Source organism: Hemitrygon akajei, chromosome 7 (assembly GCF_048418815.1).
Source record: "Hemitrygon akajei chromosome 7, sHemAka1.3, whole genome shotgun sequence".
Classification (NCBI taxonomy): domain Eukaryota; kingdom Metazoa; phylum Chordata; class Chondrichthyes; order Myliobatiformes; family Dasyatidae; genus Hemitrygon; species Hemitrygon akajei.
In genome coordinates, this window is record NC_133130.1 from 42,246,114 (window position 1) to 42,267,343 (window position 21,230).

At 44.2% G+C, this 21,230-nt stretch overlaps 1 long non-coding RNA gene across 1 annotated transcript; it reads right to left on the minus strand.

Annotated features, from left to right (window-relative positions):
* Positions 1 to 782: 782 nt before the first annotated feature.
* Positions 783 to 20,858, minus strand: LOC140729984 (uncharacterized). The gene is made up of 3 exons (XR_012099455.1): positions 20,743 to 20,858; positions 20,554 to 20,652; positions 783 to 1,697 (listed from the first exon to the last, which is right to left on the minus strand). It is a non-coding gene; the product is annotated as an uncharacterized lncRNA (long non-coding RNA).
* Positions 20,859 to 21,230: the final 372 nt, after the last annotated feature.

Here is a 21,230-nt window from a genome sequence, read left to right on the forward strand (position 1 = left end):
TAAGTTGTGTGTTTTGGAATATTTCACAAAAAAGCTTCAATTCTTCCATTGAAATGGAAGGAAAAAATAATTGGTTAAATTTAAGGTGGTTAAACTCAATAAAAAATTAAAGTATCACCAAAGACATTTTGACTTGTGAATTTCACTCCAATCTCAATTTAATTGTTATTGTTTTGCATGATCCTTAAATGCACACGAGAGTTCAAATGTTCAGCTTTTTTGTCACATGTAAGTGAAAGCAAGACATGATTTACCAAAACTAACAGGGAATGTCAAATAAATCAATAGTTCAATAGTTCCATTTAATATCAGAGAATATATACAATATACAGCCTGAAATTCTTACTCTCTGCAGACAGCTTTGAAGCAGAGAAAAAAAACGAAGAATGAATGACAGAAAAAGGATGTGAGAACCCCAAAGCTCCTGCTCCCCCTCACATGCAGAGGCAGCCCTGCCCTCCAACTTACTCCAGCAGAAAGCGTCAGCAATCCCACCATTCACCATGCCAGCAACAGCAAAGACCCAAGGAGAGAGCATGGTCTACAGTACTAAGTCAAAGACTAACTCTTCACTGCAACATTTCGAAATCCCTCAGGCTCTCTCTCACCAATAGGTTTATTGACATATGCACAAGAACGTATATGAACAGGTGCAGTGGAAGACCTATTTACAGCAACATCATAGCCGCATAGCATCATATAAGTAGCAATCACAAGAAAAAAACACAAAATAAACATTAAATTATACACAATTTTTACAAGAAAGAACACAGTTCGTCAGCATTTATTTCAATCCTGGTGAAATGGTGCACGAGTTATTCATTTGTATAAAATTACACATTCATTCTTAAAAGGATTATTTTCCTTTTCTGTGTAAACTTACAGAAAGAGATGATTCATCATTTTGCTATTTCCCTTCCTAATACACTGTGTAAATACAGCATAAAATCTGGAGAGAAGTACATTAGGAAAGTGGAAAATATGTAGCAGGAAATGATGTATTATAAACATGCATTAGAGTTTTTATCATTTTTAATCATGCCAGAAGCTCCAGTCTGAGCCAGAAGCCACAGGTAGTCAGTAATGATGTGTTCCCACTTGCAGAAAGGCACAATCCAGCAAGGGACCTTTTGCATGCCATATATTTCTGTTAGGAAGCTACTGACATGTTGAAGGAAGCCACCAGAGATGGAAGACCTTCATTGCTGCCCTGAATGTCAGTGCATAATGTGCAAAAGAGAGAATAGAGATATTTCCTTTCAGTCTATACATAACTGGATTGCTTGGTGGGATGCAACATTGAGGGTCAAAGATTAATTCCTTTTCATTATTATTTTATAAGGAAGACTGTCATATTCCGTCTCAGAGTACCCAAGCTTAGAGTGGGATGAATATCTGATTACCCTTGTTGGAATGCAGAGGAGAGCAGAGCAGGAGTGCATTTTTCTGTGGTGTCCCAGTATAGCTCTCACTGCCTGCAACAAACACCAGTAAACAACTTTGTCCAAGTACTGAGTATTGACATTGCCCATGGAATATCCTACCAACATGAATGAGTTCCATCAGCAAAGTGTGGGTAAATGAATAGAGTCCTGACGAAGGGTCTCGGCCCGAAACGTCGACAGTGCTTCTCCTTACAGATGCCGCCTGGCCTGCTGTGTTCCAACAGCATTTCGTGTGTGTTGTGTAAATAGATACTATTGGGAAAAGAAGAAAAGCAAACCAAAAATTATTGTCCAACCATGTACAAGCTGAATCCGATTTTTCTGTGAGGAAGAAACTAAAATCAAAATCAGAATCAGAATCAGGTTGAATATTATTGGCATATATCGTGAAATTTGGTAACTTAGCGGCAGCAGTAAAATGTAATACATAATAAATATAGAAAAAGATAATTAATCACAATGAGCATATTGTGGCGACCCACTTTCTGCTCAGGCGAACCGGCTCACAAGTAGCCAGCGCGCAGGGGGAGACTTTGGTAATGCACCTCTGACATAATTTCCGCCCGGAGAGGGTGGGCACTAGGGATTAAATGCCAGTGCCGTGAAGTTTGAATAAACTAGTCTCGAAACGACTTACCGACTGCGTGTCGTTATTTCAGCGCTGTGTGTAGCACATCGCTACATTGGTGACCCCGACGGTCCAAACGGGATTTGGACCAAAGATGACCGACTCTTCATCTGTTCACGCAGTTTCGCTAAAACTGCCGACTTTCTGGACGCTGCGGCCACGCGTGTTGTTTAGCCAAGCAGAAGCCCAGTTCCAGATTCGGCAGATATCCTCTGATTCCATGCGTTACTACCACGTGGTGAGCGCCCTTGACCAGGAGACGGCCGCCCAGGTTGTGGATTTCATACAGTCGCCCCCGGAAGAAGGCAAATATGAAGCATTCAAAGCGCTGCTCATTGGGACCTTTGGCCTCTCACGGCGTGAGCGGGGTGCCCACCTGCTTCACCTGGATGGTTTGGGAGATAGACTGCCGTCAGCATTGATGAACGAGATGCTGTCCCTGGCTGATGGACACAAGCCCTGCCTCATGTTCAAGCAAGCGTTCCTAGAGCGACTGCCCGAGGACATACATCTGCTGCTGGCCGACGCAGATTTCAGCGACCCCCGGAAGGTGGCGGCCTGGGCAGACGTGCTGTGGAAAGCCAAGAGGGAGAGCGTGGCGTCCGTTGGTCAGATTACCAGGCCACGCGCCCAACAGCGGACCAGACCAGGCCCGGCGGGGGGGGGGGGGGGGCACACACAACGCAGAGGCAGGAGTGAGGAGGCCAGTGAACAGTGGTGTTTCTACCACTAACGGTGGGGCACAAAAGCCCGCCGTTGTCGCCTGCCCTACAAGGGCCAGGGCCAGGGCCAGCTGCCGCTAATGACTATGGCGGCTGGCCACCAGGACAGCCTCTTGTACGTCTGGGACAAATAGTCGGGACGCCGCTTCTTGGTCGACACCGGAGCGGAGATCAGCGTCTTGCCCCCGACGGGGTACGACACCCGCAACAGGAAGCCAGGACCCACCCTGAGGGCCGCTAACGGCAGCACGATACGGACCTACGGCACCCGCACAGTGCAGCTGCAGTTCGGCGCCAGCCGGTTCACGTGGGACTTCACACTGGCCGCTGTGGCCCAAACACTCCTGGGGGCGGACTTCTTGCGAGCTCACAGCCTGCTGGTCGACTTGCAAGGGAAAAGACTGGTACATGCCGAGACTTTCCAGACGTTCTCCCTGGGTGAAGCCAAGTTGCCGGCCCCACACCTGGACTCCATCACGCTGTCGGACAACGAATTCACCAGAATCCTGGCAGACTTTCCATCGATTCTGGCACCGCAGTTCACGGCAGCCATGCCCAGACACGGGGTTCAGCACCACATCCCGACCAAGGGACCACCCCTTCATGCCCGTGCATGAAGGCTCCCCCCGGAAAAACTCCGCCTGGCGAAGGAGGAGTTCAAGAGGATGGAGGAATTCGGGATCGTACAGAGGTCCAACAGCCCATGGGCCTCCCCCCTGCACATGGTGCCCAAAGCAGCTGGGGGTTGGAGACCATGCGGCGACTACCGCAGACTGAACGAGGCTACAACTCCAGACCGCTACCCCGTGCCGCACATACAGGACTTTGCAGCAAACCTGCACGGGGCAAAGTAGACCTCGTCCGGGGATACAATCAAATCCTGGTGCACCCTGAAGACATCCCCAAAACGGCACTTATCACCCCGTTTCCTCCGAATGCCATTCGGCCTGAAGAATGCCGCACAGACGTTCCAGCGGCTAATGGACGTGGTGGGACGCGACCTGGACTTTGTGTTCATCTATTTGGATGACGTCCTTATAGCTAGCAGTTGTCGTCAGGAGCATCTGTCTCACCTCCGCCAGCTCTACTCCCGCCTGAGTGATTTCGGCCTCATGATCAACCCGGCCAAACACCAGTTTGGTCTCGATACCATCGACTTCCTGGGCCACAGGATTACCAAAGACGGGGTAACACCTCTGTCCGCCAAGGTAGACGCGATCCGCCACTTCGCCCGGCCCAACACAGTCAAAGGCCTGCAGGAGTTTGTTGGTATGTTGAATTTCTACCACCGTTTCCTCCCCTCAGCAGCCCGTATTACGCACCCTTTGTACACCCTGATGTCGGGTAAAGGCAAGGACATTACTTGGGACGAGGAGGCCGCGGCCGCTTTTGTTAAAGCCAAGGAAGCCTTGGCAGATGCCGCGATGCTGGTGCACCCCAGAACAGACGTTCCGACCGCCCTCATGGTGGACACTTCCGACACAGCAGTCGGTGGGGTGCTGGAGCAGCTCATCGAGGGGCGCTGGCAACCCTTGGTGTTCTTCAGCAAGCACCTATGACCACTCGAACTCAAGTACAGTGCTTTTGACCGGGAGCTGTTGGCACTGTACCTGGCAGTCCGGCATTTCAGGTACTTCTTAGAAGGTACTTCACCGCGTTCATGGACCACAAACCGTTGACCTTCTCGTTCACGAAGGTGTCTGATCCCTGGTCGGCTCGCCAGCAGCGACATCTGTCTTACATCTCCGAGTACACGACGGACATCCAGCATGTCTCGGGAAAGGACAACATTGTGGCGGACGCACTCTCCAGACCAGCTGTCCAGGCCCTGTCCCTGGGGGTGGACTATGCAGCACTGGCGGAGGCGCAGCAGGCAGACGACAAGATGCCCAGCTACAGGACCGCAGTCTCGGGTTTGCAGCTGCAGGACTTTCTTGTAGGCCCAGGTGAGAGGACCCTCCTGTGCGACGTGGCTACCGGCCAACCTCGCCCCATCATCCCGGCAGCCTGGAGGCGGCGAGTTTTCGACTCCATACACAGTTTGGCGCACCCATCTATCAGGACAACTGTCCGGCTGGTCTCCAGCAAGTTCGCGTGGCATGGACTTCGCAAGCAGGTCAGTGAATGGGCCAGAACGTGCGTGCAGTGCCAAACAGCCAAGGTGCAGCGGCACACTAAAGCCCCGCCACAGCAGTTTGAACCCACCCACCGGAGGTTCGACCACATTCATGTGGATATCGTGGGCCCCCTATCAGTGTCCCAAGGAGTGCGGTACCTCCTAACTATGGTAGACCAGTTCACGAGGTGGCCAGAGGCGGTCCCGCTCACTGACACATCTGTCGATTCCTGCGCCTGAGCACTGATTGCAACCTGGGTAGCACGCTTCGGGGTACCGGCCCACATTACCTCTGACAGAGGCACCCAGTTCACCTCCAGCCTGTGGTCGGTTGTGGCCAGCCTGTTGGGAACGCAGCTGCACCACACCACTGCCCACCACCCACAGTCGAACGGACTAGTGGAACGTTTCCAACGTCACTTGAAGTCGGTTCTCATGGCCCGCCTGAGAGGACCTAACTGGGTGGACGAGCTTCCCTGGGTCCTGCTTGGAATTCGCACAGCGCCCAAAGACGATCTGTACACCTCGTCGGCCGAGTTGGTGTACGGCGCACCCCTGGCCGTCCCAGGAGAGTTCATACCAGCCCCAAGGGGGCAAGAGGAAGAACCCGCAGCAGTCCTGGACAGACTATGCGAGAGGCTCGGCATCCTGGCCCCCGTACCGACTTCACAGCACGGACGGACCCCGACCCATGTACCCAAAGACCTGCAGAACTGTAAGTTTGTGTTTGTACGAAGGGGCGAACACTGGGCCCTGCTACAGCGGCCGTACGAGGGGCCGTTCAAGATGATCAACAACAACGGGTCCACATACGTTCTGGACATTGGGGGGAGAGAGGAGGTTTTCACGGTGGACCGACTCAAACCAGCCCATGTGGACTTGGCGCAGCCGGTCGAGGTTCAGGCACCGCGGCGTAGAGGCAGACCTCCCAAACAGAGGCTGATCCAGACTGTGGACATTGGGGGGTGTATTGCCGGTTCTGTGGGGGGGGGGGGGGGGTTATGTGGCGACCCACTTTCTGTGCAGGCGAACCGGCTCACAAATAGCCAGAGCACGGGGGGAGACTTTGGTAATGCACCTCTGACGTCATTTCCGCCCGGAGAGGGCGGGCGCGAGGGATTAAATGCCAGCGCCGCAAAGTTTGAATAAACTAGTCTCGAAACGACTTACTGACTGCGTGTCGTCTCTAGCTCTGTATGTAGTACATCGCTACAATATATATATATATATATATAAAATAATTAAATTAAAAATAGTGCAGAAAAGTAAAAAGTGAGGTTGTGTTCATGGGTTCAATGTCCATTCTATGATCAAATAGGGAGGAGCATACATTAGGAACAGAGAAATGTGATCTATATTTCTTCCTGCATATAATTAGCTCAAAAATTATATACATAGAATCACGTGGAACTACAGCATCAAATCAATACAGTTCTTTGGCCCATCTAGTACATGCTGAACTATTATTCTGCTAAGTCTACTCAACCTGCATCTGTACTGTACCACTCCCACCCAAGCTTCTCTTAAATGTTAAAATCTAACCTGCATTCATTACTTCTGCTGGTAGCTGGTTCCACACTTTCACCACCCAATGAGTAGAGAAGTACCCCCTCCATGTTTCCCTTAAACATTTCACCTTTCACCCTTAACCAAAGACATCAAGTTCTCATCTCATTGAACCTGTGGAGAAAGCCTGCTTATGTATGTATACCCTGTCTATACCATAACCATATATATAACAATCACAGCACGGAAACAGGCCATTCCGGCCCTCCTAGTCCGTGCTGAACTCTTAATCTCACCTAGTCCCACCTACCCGCACTCAGCCCATAACCCTCCACTCCTTTCCTGTCCATATACCTATCCAATTTTACCTTAAATGATACAACTGAACTGGCCTCTACTACTTCTACAGGAAGCTCATTCCACACAGCTACACTCTCTGAGTAAAGAAATACCCCCTCGTGTTTCCCTTAAACTTTTGCCCCCTAACTCTCAAATCATGTCCTCTTATTTGAATCTCCCCTACTCTCAATGGAAACAGCCTATTCACGTCAACTCTATCTATCCCTCTCAAAATTTTAAATACCTCGATCAAATCCCCCCTCAACCTTCTACGCTCCAATGAATAGAGACCTAACTTGTTCAACCTTTCTCTGTACCTTAAGTGCTGAAACCCAGGTAACATCCTAGTAAATCGTCTCTGCACTCTCTCTAATTTATTGATATCTTTCCTATAATTCGGTGACCAGAACTGTACACAATATTCCAAATTTGGCCTTACCAATGCCTTGTACAATTTTAACATTACATCCCAACTTCTGTACTCAATGCAAACATCTCATAATCTCATAATATACCTCTCATAATCTTGTAGACTTCTATCAATTCTTCCTTCATTCTTCAGGGAATAAAGTCCTAACACTTTCCTTGTAGTTCTGGTCCTCAGGAATTGAGAACATCCTTGGAAATTTTCTCTGTACTCTTTGAATCTTATTGATATCTTTCTTGTAGGTTGGTGACCAGGACTGCACATAATACTGCAAATTACGTCTCACCAATGTCTTATACAATAATGTAACATCCCAACTCCTGTACTCAATAATTTGATGTATGAAGGCCATTGTGCCAGAAGTTTTCTTCTATCTATTTGTGATGCCACTTTCAGGGAATTATGGACTGGTATTCCAAGATCGCTTTTTTCTACCGCCCTTATCAGTGCCCTACCACTCACTGTGTGAGTCCTACTTCGGTTAGTCTTCCCAAAGTATAATACCACATCTTGCCCGCATTAAAATCCATCTGCCATTTTTCAGCTAATTTTTACAGCTGACTCCCACTGCAAAATTTGATAGATTTGGCTCCCACTCCAGATCCCACTGCAAGATTTGATTGCCATCCTTGCTTTCCACTATGCCCCCAGTTTTGGTGTCACCAGCAAATTTGCTAATCCATTTTATCATATTATCATCCCGATCATTTATATGGTTGACAAATAACAATGGACCCAGCACTGATCCCTACAGCACATCACTAGTTACAGGCCTCCAGTCAGAAAGACAACCATCTACAACCACTCTCTGGCTTCTACCATGAAGCCACATAATTTACTACTTCATCCTGAATGCCAATTGAATGAACCTTCTTGACTAAACTCCCATGCAGAACATTGTCAAAGACCTTGCTAAAGTCCACATAGACAGCAGCTAGCGCCTTTTCTTTATCAACTTTCCAAATAACCACCTCAAAAACTCTATAAGTTTGGTTAGACACCACATACTATACGCAAAGCCATGTTGACAATTCTAAATCAGTCCCTGTCTATCCAAGTATTTATAAATCCGATCCTTTAGAATATCTTCCAGTAATTTACCCACTACTGATGTCAGGATCACTGAACTGTAATTTCCAAATTTATTCTTAGAGTCTTTCTTAAACAATGGAAAACAATTAAGTATCCTCCAATTCTCTGGCACCTCACCCGTGACTAAGGATGCTTTAAATACCTCTGCTAGAGCCCTTGCAGTTTCTGCATGAGCCTCCCACAAGGTCTGAGGGGACACCTTGTCAGGCCCTGGGGATTTATCCATTCCAATTTTCAAGATGACAAGCACTTTTTCTCCATGACCTCATAAGACCACATGACAAGAAGAATTTGGCCATTTGAAGCATAGACTCTGCTCCACCATTCCATCAAGGATGTTTTATTATCCCTCTCAACCTCATTCTCCAGCCTTTTTCCAATAGCCTTTGACACAGTTATTAATCAAGAATCTATTAAACTCCACTTTAAATATACCTAGTGGCGTGGCCTTCTCAGCCAGATGTGGCATTGAATTCTACAGATTCATTATCTTCTCTCTAAAGAAATTCCTTCTGAACATCCTTCTATTCTGAGGTTGTACCCTCAGTTCTAGACTCCCACAGTATAAGAAACATCTCCTCCATGGCCACTCTATCTCAGCCATTCATTGTTAGAGCATGATATATTTAACTGCATTAGTATCTCAAGAAAAACTGTGTTAAAAAGGATATTTGATAACTGGAGTTGTGCAAAATCATTGTCACCTCTTTAAATTGGTCTCCTTCTGATTTATATCTTTCTAGTTCTTTTAATACTCCTTTCTAATACCTGCTTGATTTCCTATCGCACCATTGCTGCTGCACTTGAATAAACCGTAAACTTGAATATAGGTGAGACCCGACATAGGTTGGGAGACCGCTTCACTGAGCATCTACGCTTCATCCACCAGAAATAGAGGGATCTCCCAGTGGCCACCCATTTTAATTCTACTTCCCATTCCTATTCCAACATGTCAGTCAATGTTGTCCATGTTCTACTACTGGAATGAGGCCACACTCAGGTTGGAGGAGCAACACCTTATATATTGTCTGGGTAGCCTCCAACCTGACGACATGAACATTGATTTCTCGAACTTCCAGAAATTGTCCCCACCCCTTCACCATTTCCCATTCCCATTTCCCTCTCTCACCTTATCTCCTTACCTGCCCATCACCTCCCTCTGGTGCTCCTACCTATTCCCTTTCTTTCATAGCCATCTGTCCTCTCCTATCCGAGTCCCCCTTCTCTAGCCCTTTATCTCTTTCACCAATTGACTTTGCAGCTCTTTATTTCACCCCCCCCCACTCCCAGTTTCACCTATCCTATCACCTACCACCTTATACTTCTTCCTTCCGTTCTTACTCTGACTTCTCAACTTTTTTTCTCAGCCTAAAACATTGACTGTTTACTCTTTTTATAGATGCTGCCTGGCCTACTGAGTTCCTCCAGCATTTTGTTTGTGTTGCTTGGATTCCCAGGATCTGCAGATGTTCTCTTGCTTGTGAAACCATCCACAAATCTGCTAACTGCAGACTTGTCTTGGAGAACTGTCACAAGAAAGCAGTATCCATCATCAAGGACTTCCACCAACCAGACCCTGCTCTTTTATCGCTACAGCTATCAGGCAGGAGGTGCAGGAGGCTTGGTCCCACACTACCAGGTTCAGGAAAAGTTATTACCCTACAACGATCAGGTTCCTGAACTGGCGAGGATAACTTCACTCACCACAACCGACAGACTCACTTTCAAAGACTCTATAACTAATATTCTCACTATTATTTTTTTTACACAACTGATTGTTTTTCAGTCTCTGATTATACGTAGTTTTTAATAAATTACTTTGACTTTAATTATTTTTCTGTAAATGCATGCATGGAAATGATATTCTAGGTAACATATAATGTGATTTGATAATAAATTTTACTTAGACCTTGACTATTCTAAGCCATACAGTCCATCAGGTTATCATCCCATGTTTGCTAATTTTGATTAAATTGGCTTCTAATTAACCAAAACATCAAATTTAAAATTCTCATCTTTCCTTTCAAATCATTCTTAGTCTCCCCTTTTTCTTTCTCTGTAATCTCTTCCAACCTTGTAAACCACCTTGATATCTACCTTTCTCTAATTCAGGCCTCTCACCCATCTCTGAAATTAAACATTCTACCACTTGCTGCAGTGCCTTCAATAGCTGAGTCTCAGCCGGTAGAACTGCTCTTTAAACCACTCACCTGTCCACTTCAGTTTCCAACTTTGTGACACACCTTAACATTTACCTTTTTGGCTATGTAATAATCTGCTCAAAGGTCTCCTAATGCTGCTCTTCAAAGCACTTCGAGGCATTTTAACATGTTGAAAAGATTGTATAAATAAGTTATTGTTGTTTTTTGTTTCTCTCTTTAAGATGTTGTCGCCTGAAAATTACCTCACATTTCTTGTTATTGAGGTGCTAAACAACAAAACACGAGCGCAGAAGTATACAACGGTTATGAATCAGAAATGGACCATAGGTCTGATTACAAAGGACAAAATTAAAATCAGCATGTTCACACCCGAAATATGCATTAGTTTTTTAAATACAAAAAGAAGCAATCAAAATGAAGCATGGTGCACTGGAGGAACTTATCAGTCAGGCAGAATCTACTGCGGGAAATAAACAGTCAACACTTCAGGCCATGGGCATTCTGGAAAAGAATGGGGCAGAGGCCAGAATTTCACATCAGATTTCCTCTGAAGTATTGAAGCAAGTATTGCACCCATGAAAATTCAAAACATTGCTTAATTGTAAGGAAAATTATAATGCCGCTTTCATTTGTAATACTTCGTCGGGCAGGATAAAACTGAGTATTGAATGTTGATTTTGCATCTACTAAGAAGTCACTAAATTGCCTGCAAAATGGTGGGGTCTTATCTGTAGCAGTATAATATTTCGATGGTTGGAATGCTATTAGGTTAGGGAATGCAGACCTTTCCACTTGTTAAAAAAGTTATTTGGCCTTTCAATAAAAAAAATTGAAATCTTCATTTGCGGAAGTTGCATTCAAATCAGATATCCTCTGAAACGTAAATACTTCACTTCAGGTATTAAAACTGGCAGATATTAACAATAATTAAACACATAAATCTCAGCAGAACCACCCTGAACCTTTATCAATTGACTGAAGACTGTAACTTTGCATTTCAGTGGGCGGTGAGCTATATACCACTCATCTAATAGTAAGCCTTTTCCAGGAAGTACAGCTGGACCTGATTAGACTTTTTTTTGCTGGAGTGTCCCCAACCTGTTTCTCATTTAGAAAGTGTTCCGGCACAGGAAATTACATAATGGCCTTTGATGCGAGCTGAGAGGTACCTGATTGGATTCTCCTGCAGTTGTGTTCCCAAAGCTGGTTCCTATTTAGAAAGTGTTCTGGAACAGTAAACTGCATCGTGACCTCCGACATGAGCTGTGGTGTACGTGACTGAGATTTCTTTCAGTAACATTGCTAAATTGTTCCCATTTTATCAAGTGACTTAAGGCACAGTATAAAGTGAGGCTGCAAGTTATGAAACCATGTGATAATTTGTTCTTGAAATTAGTGGAAGGCAACAACATCAAAGTTATTGGGTGGATAGAATCTCCAGACAAAATCATATTCATAAAACATACTGTGTAGTACATTATATGCCACTTTTATTAAATTTTAAACATTATTTAAAATAAACCTATTTATTAGTACTGAAGAAAGTGCCTGCTGAAGCAACCACTTCCTTTTTGTAGGAGGATAGCTGTTAAGCATATGTTGCTATAGTTACAGCTTTTGCTTACTCCTGCTGAAGAAAAATGTTTGGATTTTTGTTTCAATTGCCAGTATTTCACAGAAAGATATGCGATTAATTCCTTTCTTTGTGAGAGAGATAACATCTGTGCACTGCACCAGGATGATCATATGTGTTTCACTGGGAGAGTGGAGAATTCAGTCATTACCACAATTATTCCCAGAAAATACCATGACCTACAGCTCCAGGGCAGTGACAGGGGAAAAAGCCTGAAATAATTTAAGCAACAGCTGGATGCCTTGATGGGAGACCAGGTTCTTTGTGTTAAGGATGCAAAGATGGGGCAAATGACCTTCCTTATCCATATGCATTTTATGATCTGAGGGTCAAATTATGTCTAACTTTCTGATGAAATAACAGCATGCCTTTTTATATACTGTTTAAGGTGATAGATTGGAATTTGAATGGAAAGTGAGCCAAACAAGGAATTAGGAGGAGGAGGAGTGACTTGGTCAAAGAGGTGGGCTTTGAGGAAAGTCTGAAAGGAAGTGGAGCAAAGCCATGGTATAACACTATAGGACTTAAAGGTAAACTCTGCAATTCTGCAGATGCTAGAAATCTCGAGCAACACACACAAGGTTGAAAATTGGAGAAGCAACACCTCATATTCCATCTGAGTAGCTTCCAACCTGATGGCATGAAGAGTGATTTTTCTAACTTCCAGTAATTTCTCCCCCTTCCCTTTCTCTCTTTTTCCATTCCCCATTTTGGTTTCCTTCTCACCTGCCCATCACCTTCTGTGGTCTACTGTCCTCTCCTACCAGATTTCTTTCCTCTTCAGCCCTCTACCTCTTCCACCTTTTCACTTCCCATCTTGTAGCCTCATTCTCCCTCCCCCATCCCTCCACCTTCCCCCTCACTTGCTAGCCAGACCTGACGAAGAGTTTTGGCCCAAAATGCTGACAGGTCATTCTCCACCATAGATACTGCTGTGTTCTGTGGAATTCCAAAGGGTTTTTGAGCTGGCTCATTACATCTTCATTTCATTATTTCCCATGACTAAGCTGGCAATGCTTGTAATGGGTGGCATTTCAGTTTCTTTGCTTTGAACAGAAGAGCACTTGGAGGCAGTGGATCAATAGTAACAGGCTGAACAACCAGGTTACACCAGCAAGTATGCCTGTTAGAAGACAGAGGTGAGGGGCTCTTGACTGAAGAGGTAGATCAGCCACAATGGATCTGTTTTCTAATGAAAGTGACACTTCAACCAGCAAGCTGTCACCGATCGGTGAAGCCCAATGTGTCAACGCACTGGCTCTGGTGAAATATGCTGAGACCGTTGCTGTCAACATCACCACTGCCTTTAACATTATGCTATCACCACTGTACCAGGGCTTTTTTTTTAGGAAACAGCAGGCGATCTGCAATGTATATTCCTGTCAAACAAGCCATACCTGTAGATCCAAACAAATAAAGGCATCAACATGTAAATTGACAGAGCTCCAAGATGCTTGGCCTACTCTGTATCTATGGTCTTAGCAACTGCACTCAGATATTGGCAAGCAAGCCAGCAGTAACGGAGTTTCCGATTTGACCAGCAACAAATCACTAGGTTAATACAAATGTGTACATCAGCAGTTGGCACAGAACTTGTTCATTCCAAACTATTCCCACTTTCCAGGGAAACTGAGGGTGTTAGAAGTCTATTACATGGTTAGGTATGGGAGTGTGGCTACACAGTCTGCTCCATTGCTGCACTGTACTGCATACAACATGGTTTGAAAATAAGACCATAAGACCTTTGCATATCGGAGCAGAATTAGGCCTCTTGGACCATTGAGCCTGTTCTGTCATTTCATGATGAACGATTTATTTTGATTCCCAGCCCCAATCTCCTGCCTTCTCTCTGTATCCCTTCGTGCCTTCAATAATCACGGATCTATCAACCTCTGCTTTAAATGTACCCATTGACTTGGCCTCAATGGCAATGGCAATGAATTCCACAGATTCACCACTCTCTGGCTTAAGAAATTCCTCCTCATCTCTGTTCTAAACGGACAACCCTCTATTCTGAGCCTGCGTTCTCTGGTCTTAGACTCTCCCACCATAGGAAACACCCTCTCCACATCCACTCTGTCACAACCTTTCACCTTTTAATACATCACCACTTATTCTTTTGAAGTCTAGTAAACGCAGACCTAGAGCCATCAAACACCCTTTGTACAGAGAGGATTGCTGATGAAGGAGGTAGGTGAAGAGGAGGAGCCATGTTATGATGAGTGACAATCAACAGCTCAGGGTGGGGAAAGAACACAATGCATTTCAGCTAAACAGATTGGGATTCAGGTGGTAGGCCTTTACTTCCTGCAATCCATTTACCCTCTTCCCTCAGTGAACACAGAAAGCCTTTCTGCATTAACAGTTCTCATTTTCCTATGAATTCTGATCTAACAAAATCTGAAAAAATTCAATCAACATTAACAGGAATGACAAACTAATAATCCAAAAATTCTTTGAAGTGCCAAATGTGGGAGCACACTGCCAGCATTGAGTGATGCCTTCAAGATGCAAACTACTGAACACATTCTGTCCACAGGAGATCCAGGTCTAGAAAGCAGCCTACTAATAATTGCATTCAGATGGAAAAGCTAGCATGATTGTAGCCAATGACCCATGTTAGCACCCCTTGAGGCAGCAGCATGTTCTAGTATGAAACGTGCTGCTGCCTCCAATGCCATATATCAATTCAGTCGCCGGAGAGAACTCAAAAGATTTAACCATGTTACTAAAACTCTGTCATGTGCCTTTTAATGGCTTGCATAGTTGCTCATGTGTGAGTGAGCAGTTTTCTTTTCACAGCAGGACCACATCTATCTCCTCCTTATAAGGGTTAGAGGAGGACCTAATTGCTGGGCTGCCCGTCCCACTGCAACCTGCTCTTTCTCATGGTCACTGTGTGGCACCATCTCTAATCCGTGCAAAGTCCCGACAGTTGTTCAAAGAAAATTTATTATCGAAGTACATATATGTCACCATATACAACCCTGAGATTCATTTTTACTGGTATCCACAGCAAATACAAGGAACACAACAGAATCCGTGAAAGATCACCCCAACAAGATGGACAGAGAACCAAAGTGCAAAAGGTAACAAACCAAGCAAGTACAAAATGAGAGAGAGAAAACAAAATAATAATAATAATAAATAATCAATAAATGTTGAAAAAAAAAGTTGTAGAGTCCTTGAAAGTGAGTCTGTAGGTTAAGGGAACAGTTTAGTGTTGGGTGAGTGAAGTGGTCCCCCGCTGGTTGTGGGGTAACAACTATTTCTGAACCCGGTGGTGTGGGTGCTGATGCTCCTGTATCTTCTTCCTGATGGCAGCAGCAAGAAGAGGGCATGAACAAAAGGAAATCTGCAGAGGCTGGAAATCCCAGCAACGCAGACTAAGTGTTAGACGAACTCAGTAGGCCAGGCAGTATCTATGGAAAATGGTAAACAGTTGATGTTTTGGGCTGAGACCCTTCATCGGGTCTCCTAATGAAGAAGAGGGCATGACCTGGAGAAGTGCTGATATCTCCTTAATATGATTGTATTGGAAACACTTTTGTTCCTGGATAAAGAGCAGAGTTGGCTTGCACATTAGCTTAAAATACTTTTTAATATTAATACTTAAAATATTTTTTAAAAGAGCTTGCAACAGACAGAGTTATGCAATCAACTAATCAATGAGTCAGATCAACGTTCTGCTGTTCAGACTTTAATTTATTTAGCCTAACTGTCATAACATAACACAACATTCTTGGAATACTGAGCTCAGTTCTAGTCACCTCATTACAGGAAGGATGCGGAAGCTTTGGAGAAGGTGCAAAGTAGATTTGTCAGGATGCTGTCTGGATTAGAGAGCATGTCTTGTGAAGATAGGTTGAACAAATTAGGTCTTTTCTCTTTGGAGTGAAAGAAGATAAGAGGTGACTTGATAGAGGTGTACAAGATGATAAGAGGCTTAGACTGAGTGGACAGACAGCAACTTATTCCCAAAGTGGAAATGGCTAATATGATGGGGCATAATTTTAAGATGATGGGAGAAAAATATAAGGTGTGGGAGGATGTCAAAGGTACGTCTTTTACAGAGAGTGGTGGCTGTGTAGAAAATGCTGCCCGGATGGTGGTAGAATCAGATACATTAAGGACGTTTAAGAAACTCTTAAATAGGCACATGGATGATAGAAACATGGAGGGCTATGTAGCCTGTGCTGTGCCCTAATGTTCTATGTCTAGAGCAAGGTGTTATCATCCATATGAAGTGGATTTTTGCCTCCAGAAGGATTGAAGATAATCATTTTTATCAAGGACAAAATGGATGGAAACATCTAAAAGGCAACTTATTGAGGACAAGCAATCAAAATGAATCATTGTGCTTCAGTCATGGCATCTACCTGATTCAATGAAACTTCATCGGTTCTGAAGTTAATGTTGAATACTCCATAAGTTACTCCTCCTGTCTATAGCACACTGTCTGCACCCTATCTTGTATCATCTTACAGGTGAGTGAGGACACACCTGGGGTCCATAAACAAGGTCTCTTACAGATAAAAACTGGGACATCAGACTTGTAGGTTCATCATCAGTAGCAGAAACATACATCACCATAATCTGTAGCCTCAGCTCCAGCACACCTCACATTATATGAGGAGTACAATCTTAGATGTCAGAGGTAGGGTTTTTACACAAAGTACAGTAATTGCCTGGAAGGTACTGGTGGTGCTGGTGATACGGTAACAATATTTAAGAGACTCTTACATAAGCACGTGGATGAAAGAAACCTGGCAGGTTATGGGGTATGTAGAAGGGTAGGGTTAGAATCATCATGGAGTAGGTTTGGACGTTGGTACAATACTGTGGGCTGAGCGACCTGTACTGTGCTACACTGCTCTAGTTTTATGCTGTATGTACTGCTCATTCAGCATATAGCATCAGGCTCACCACCATGGTTAACAAAAAAAAAGAATATTGAGTCGACTGAGCTAATTGGTCACTTCACTCTTTAAGAAGGGAGGGTGGCAGAAGAAAGGAAATTATAGGCCAGTTAGCCTGACCTCAGTGGTTGTGAAGATGATGGAGTCCATTACTAAGGATGAGGTTTTGGGTACTTGCAGACACATGATAAAATAGGCCAAAATCAGCATGGCTTCCTTAAGGAGAAATCCGACAAATAAATAACAGGGAGAATAGACAAGGAGAGTTACTGGATGGTGCTTACTTGGATTTACAGAAGCCCTTTGATAAAGTGCCACATCTAAGGCTGCTTAATAAGATAAGTACCCATGATATTACAGGAAAGATGCTAGCATAGACAGAAGATTGGCTGACTGGCAGGAGGCAAAGAGTGTGAGCAAAGGGGCCCTTTTCTGGTTGGTTGCCGGTGACTAGTACTGATCCGTAGGGGTCAGTGTTGGGGATGCATTTTTTCACATTTTCTGTCAATGACTCAGATGGAGGAATTGATAACTTTGTGGACAAGTTTGCAGATGATATGAAGGTAGGTGGAGGGGCAGGTCATTTTGAGGCTGCAGAAGAAGACTTAGACAGATTGAAGGATGAGTCATTGTGTATACTTACAGTGGAGGTTGATAGGTTTTTGATCAGTCAGGGAGGTCAAAGGCTACAGGAGAAGGCAGGAGATTAGGATTGAGAGGATAATAAATTAGCATGATAGAATGGCAGAGAGTCTCAATGGGCTGAATGGTGGTTGTAAGAATGAGGAGCCTCATCATCAATGATGACAGAGCTAAAGATAAGGTTGAAATTTACAACCGTGTTCAGTAAAATAAGGTTTTCTCTGCGGCTTACTTCCATTACAGAGGCCATTCTTCAGCCAATAGTCCTCTCTGTGTGATATTAAGACTAAGGAATGGCTAAGAGCACTGGATAAGAGGCATCAACTTAAATTTAGAGTTGGTTAAATCCTGTGCATCAGAAAGCACTTCTGCAATCTGGAACTCTCAGACTTGTTCCTGACAATAGAAATTACAGTTCTTGGTCAGTTTACAGTTTGAGATTGATACCGTTTGTTAATTTCATGTAGTCAGGATGTGGAACGTAGGCAGGGATCTGGAGAGACAATCAAACAATGGAACTGAATTACAGGACAACCCTGAGGGGCAGAATGGTCTGTCTTTCATCATGTTCTCCTATATTCATTGTAGATAAAGCATTACTACAGGCCATTCGACTGCAGTGCACACGAGCATCCTTTTGCTGGTGCAGTCTCGCATTGAAAGAGTTTCTGGAAGCTTGTCAGTAATTACCCTTTGAAAATGGGTGGGCTTCCTCAGCCTGATGTGATCCGGTGGGAAAATCACATCCCACTTTAAAGCATATTTGAATAAAAGGTCCAAGTCTTTATACCATTTCAACTGTATTTTGTTCCATGCCTTTCCTGATCAGAACAATTCCATCGGTTAAGACTTAGTCTTCATTTCTGAAGTTTATACTTGATTTTGAATTTGACAAATTTCAGGCACTGGGCAAAAGCTGAGCCTTAAAATGCAAAGCACAGCATGAGCTTGTTTGATATTGTGCAAAATGGAAAACCACTCCCTTCTTTAAAAAAAAGCAGCATGCCCTTCATTCTCTTGCTTTCATCCTATTTTTTCTTCTCAAGTGATCGACGCGTTTGCAGATTGATTATTATACAAGCAGTAAAAGTTTAGCTTTTCTGAAAGCATGCTGTGCGACAGAATCAATTCCCACCACTGGAGACCCGCCTCCCCCTCCCAGGACAAAAGACCAAGTATTGTCCCAATGCTAAGTGGGTTTAAAATGCGCATTGGTTAGCAGGAATGCTCCATGGGAGGAGATCCCACGTGGCTTCAAGCCACGGAGGGCAGGGGGCTACTTCTGGCAGCGCTGATGTGAACCTGCACTTTTGCTTGCAGCCAAATTAGCTACAGTTGTACAAGTTCAGACTGCTTCACAGAGGGGAAAAGAAAGTCCATTCTTGTACCACTAATTAAAAAACTTTCACTGCTACTTCACCACTTCAACAAAGGAATTTGTGGTTTTAGAAGAAATATCCCCTCTCTCACTCTCTCACTCTCTCTCTCTCTCTCTCTCACACACACACACACACACACACACACACACACACACACACACACACACACACACACACACACACACACACACACACACACACACACACACACACACACACACTTTCCATGCTGCCTACTTTCTTGGCAGGTGCCGTATGTTTCATAAAGAAATAAGTGCCGTGGTAGTCCCAGCAAGGATAAATTAATCAAAATGAGATTATTGCCTGGTGAAAATAACTCAAATCCTATGTCCATCTTTTCATTTCATTGCTCAATACCTTGTTTCAGCCTGTGTGAAGTCTCGACAAAAGAAGTAAATGTATTTGCATTTTCATATTTTATTGTGATGCAGATGCAGATTGACAGACCCACATCTGCTGAAAAGGAAAATGTAACCTATAACATTTCAATCCCCACTTTCTGGATACGAATAGTTTTGTAGTTACAGTGCAATTGTGGGAGTATCTTTTACATTTGTGGACTCAAAGAAGAAAGACTCACCAAATAACAATATCATTAAATATCAGGAAGGCTTAAGCAAACAGCAGGAAAACTCATCAAGCAGGCTTAGCCAGTCACACAGTTACACTGTACAAACAGGCCTTTCAGCCCATCAAGTTCACAGTGACCATCACGCACCCATTTAGCCCAATCCTACTTTAATTTCCCCATAATCCCATCAGCTCCTTTCATATTTTACCACATACCAACATACAAGAGGCAATCTACAAGGCCAACATTGGAATGTAAGGGGAAATCAATGCCTCTGAGCGAAACCAGCCCAGACACAGGCAAAAGATGCAAATCCCACAAAGACAGCACTTGAGGGCAGAATCGAAGCAGGCTGCTGGACCTGTGGAGTAGCTGCTCTACGGTTTGTAATGGTTCGCTACCCATGGACACATTTGGCATCAAACAAGCATGTAAGACAGCACTGTTGTTTTTGGTCACCATACCTAATACAGATATCGTTATCTTCATAAATTCAGTCTTGCAATGGAACTAAGGGTGCAGAATAGTCAACAGACTGTGGTCACTATCCAAAGTCACATTTAGCGTTAAAGCTCCTTGATGTATTTTCCCCCTTCCAAACACTGATGAGTCGAACTGAGAATGTGTGTAACTCAGAATGCACCAGCAGTTCAGGAGCATACAGGTTAATGTATCTGGTTTAGACCAAGACAGCAAGAAATCATTCAACAGTCTATGAAACTTGATATCACTGGAATTGCATAAACTATAGATATTTTCTGTTAAGGAAGACAGGGAGAACCAGAAAAATGCATGCAATAGTTTGGGAGGATATTGGAGGCAATGAATGAAAGCAAAACAATGTGAAACCTGAAGTATAGGTTTGGGAGGGGGCTGAAGGAAGGAAAACTGAGGCAATTAACTATATTTAACTGATGGTTATTTCTCGGGTAGGAATATTTGACAGCTTACCTTTAAACTTTTGTGTGATGTGCCAATGAATTGTGCCACACAGTGGTAGACGCTAGTTCCTTCTCCGGCTCTATCAAATCATAATGGGCAGGCTGCAAGCTGAAACCACATGAGGAGTTAGATAATTCAACCACTGTCTTCCATCCCAGTACAAAGAACCATTGAATATGATGTGAATTAAACACAAACCCGTAAATGTAACCAGATTGAGAGAAATACAGAATTTAAAGATAATATCATTCTTCCTGATTTACATGGATTTGCTTAGATCGTCTGGTTATTCAATAACTAGCTGGTTACTACAATGCAGCCAGCCTTCAGTTAAAGATTTAAGTTCAATTCCCCCATGAAATCCAGGGAGAGTAAATTAGGTGGATTTAAAATTTGCTCAGCGTTAGGATGCAGAGAGGGTGGTTGAAAGATGTTTTTCACAATGAAGGCTGGTGACTAGGTTCTATGTCCTATATATGTTCTATAGGTCAGTTGTGGAGAGCGCCCTCTTCTTTGTGGTGGCGTGTTGGGGAGGAAGCATTAAGAAGAGGGACGCCTCACGTCTTAATAAGCTGGTAAGGAAGGCGGGCTCTGTCGTGGGCAAAGTACTGGAGAGTTTAACATCGGTAGCTGAGCGAAGGGCGCTGAGTAGGCTACGGTCAATTATGGAAAACTCTGAACATCCT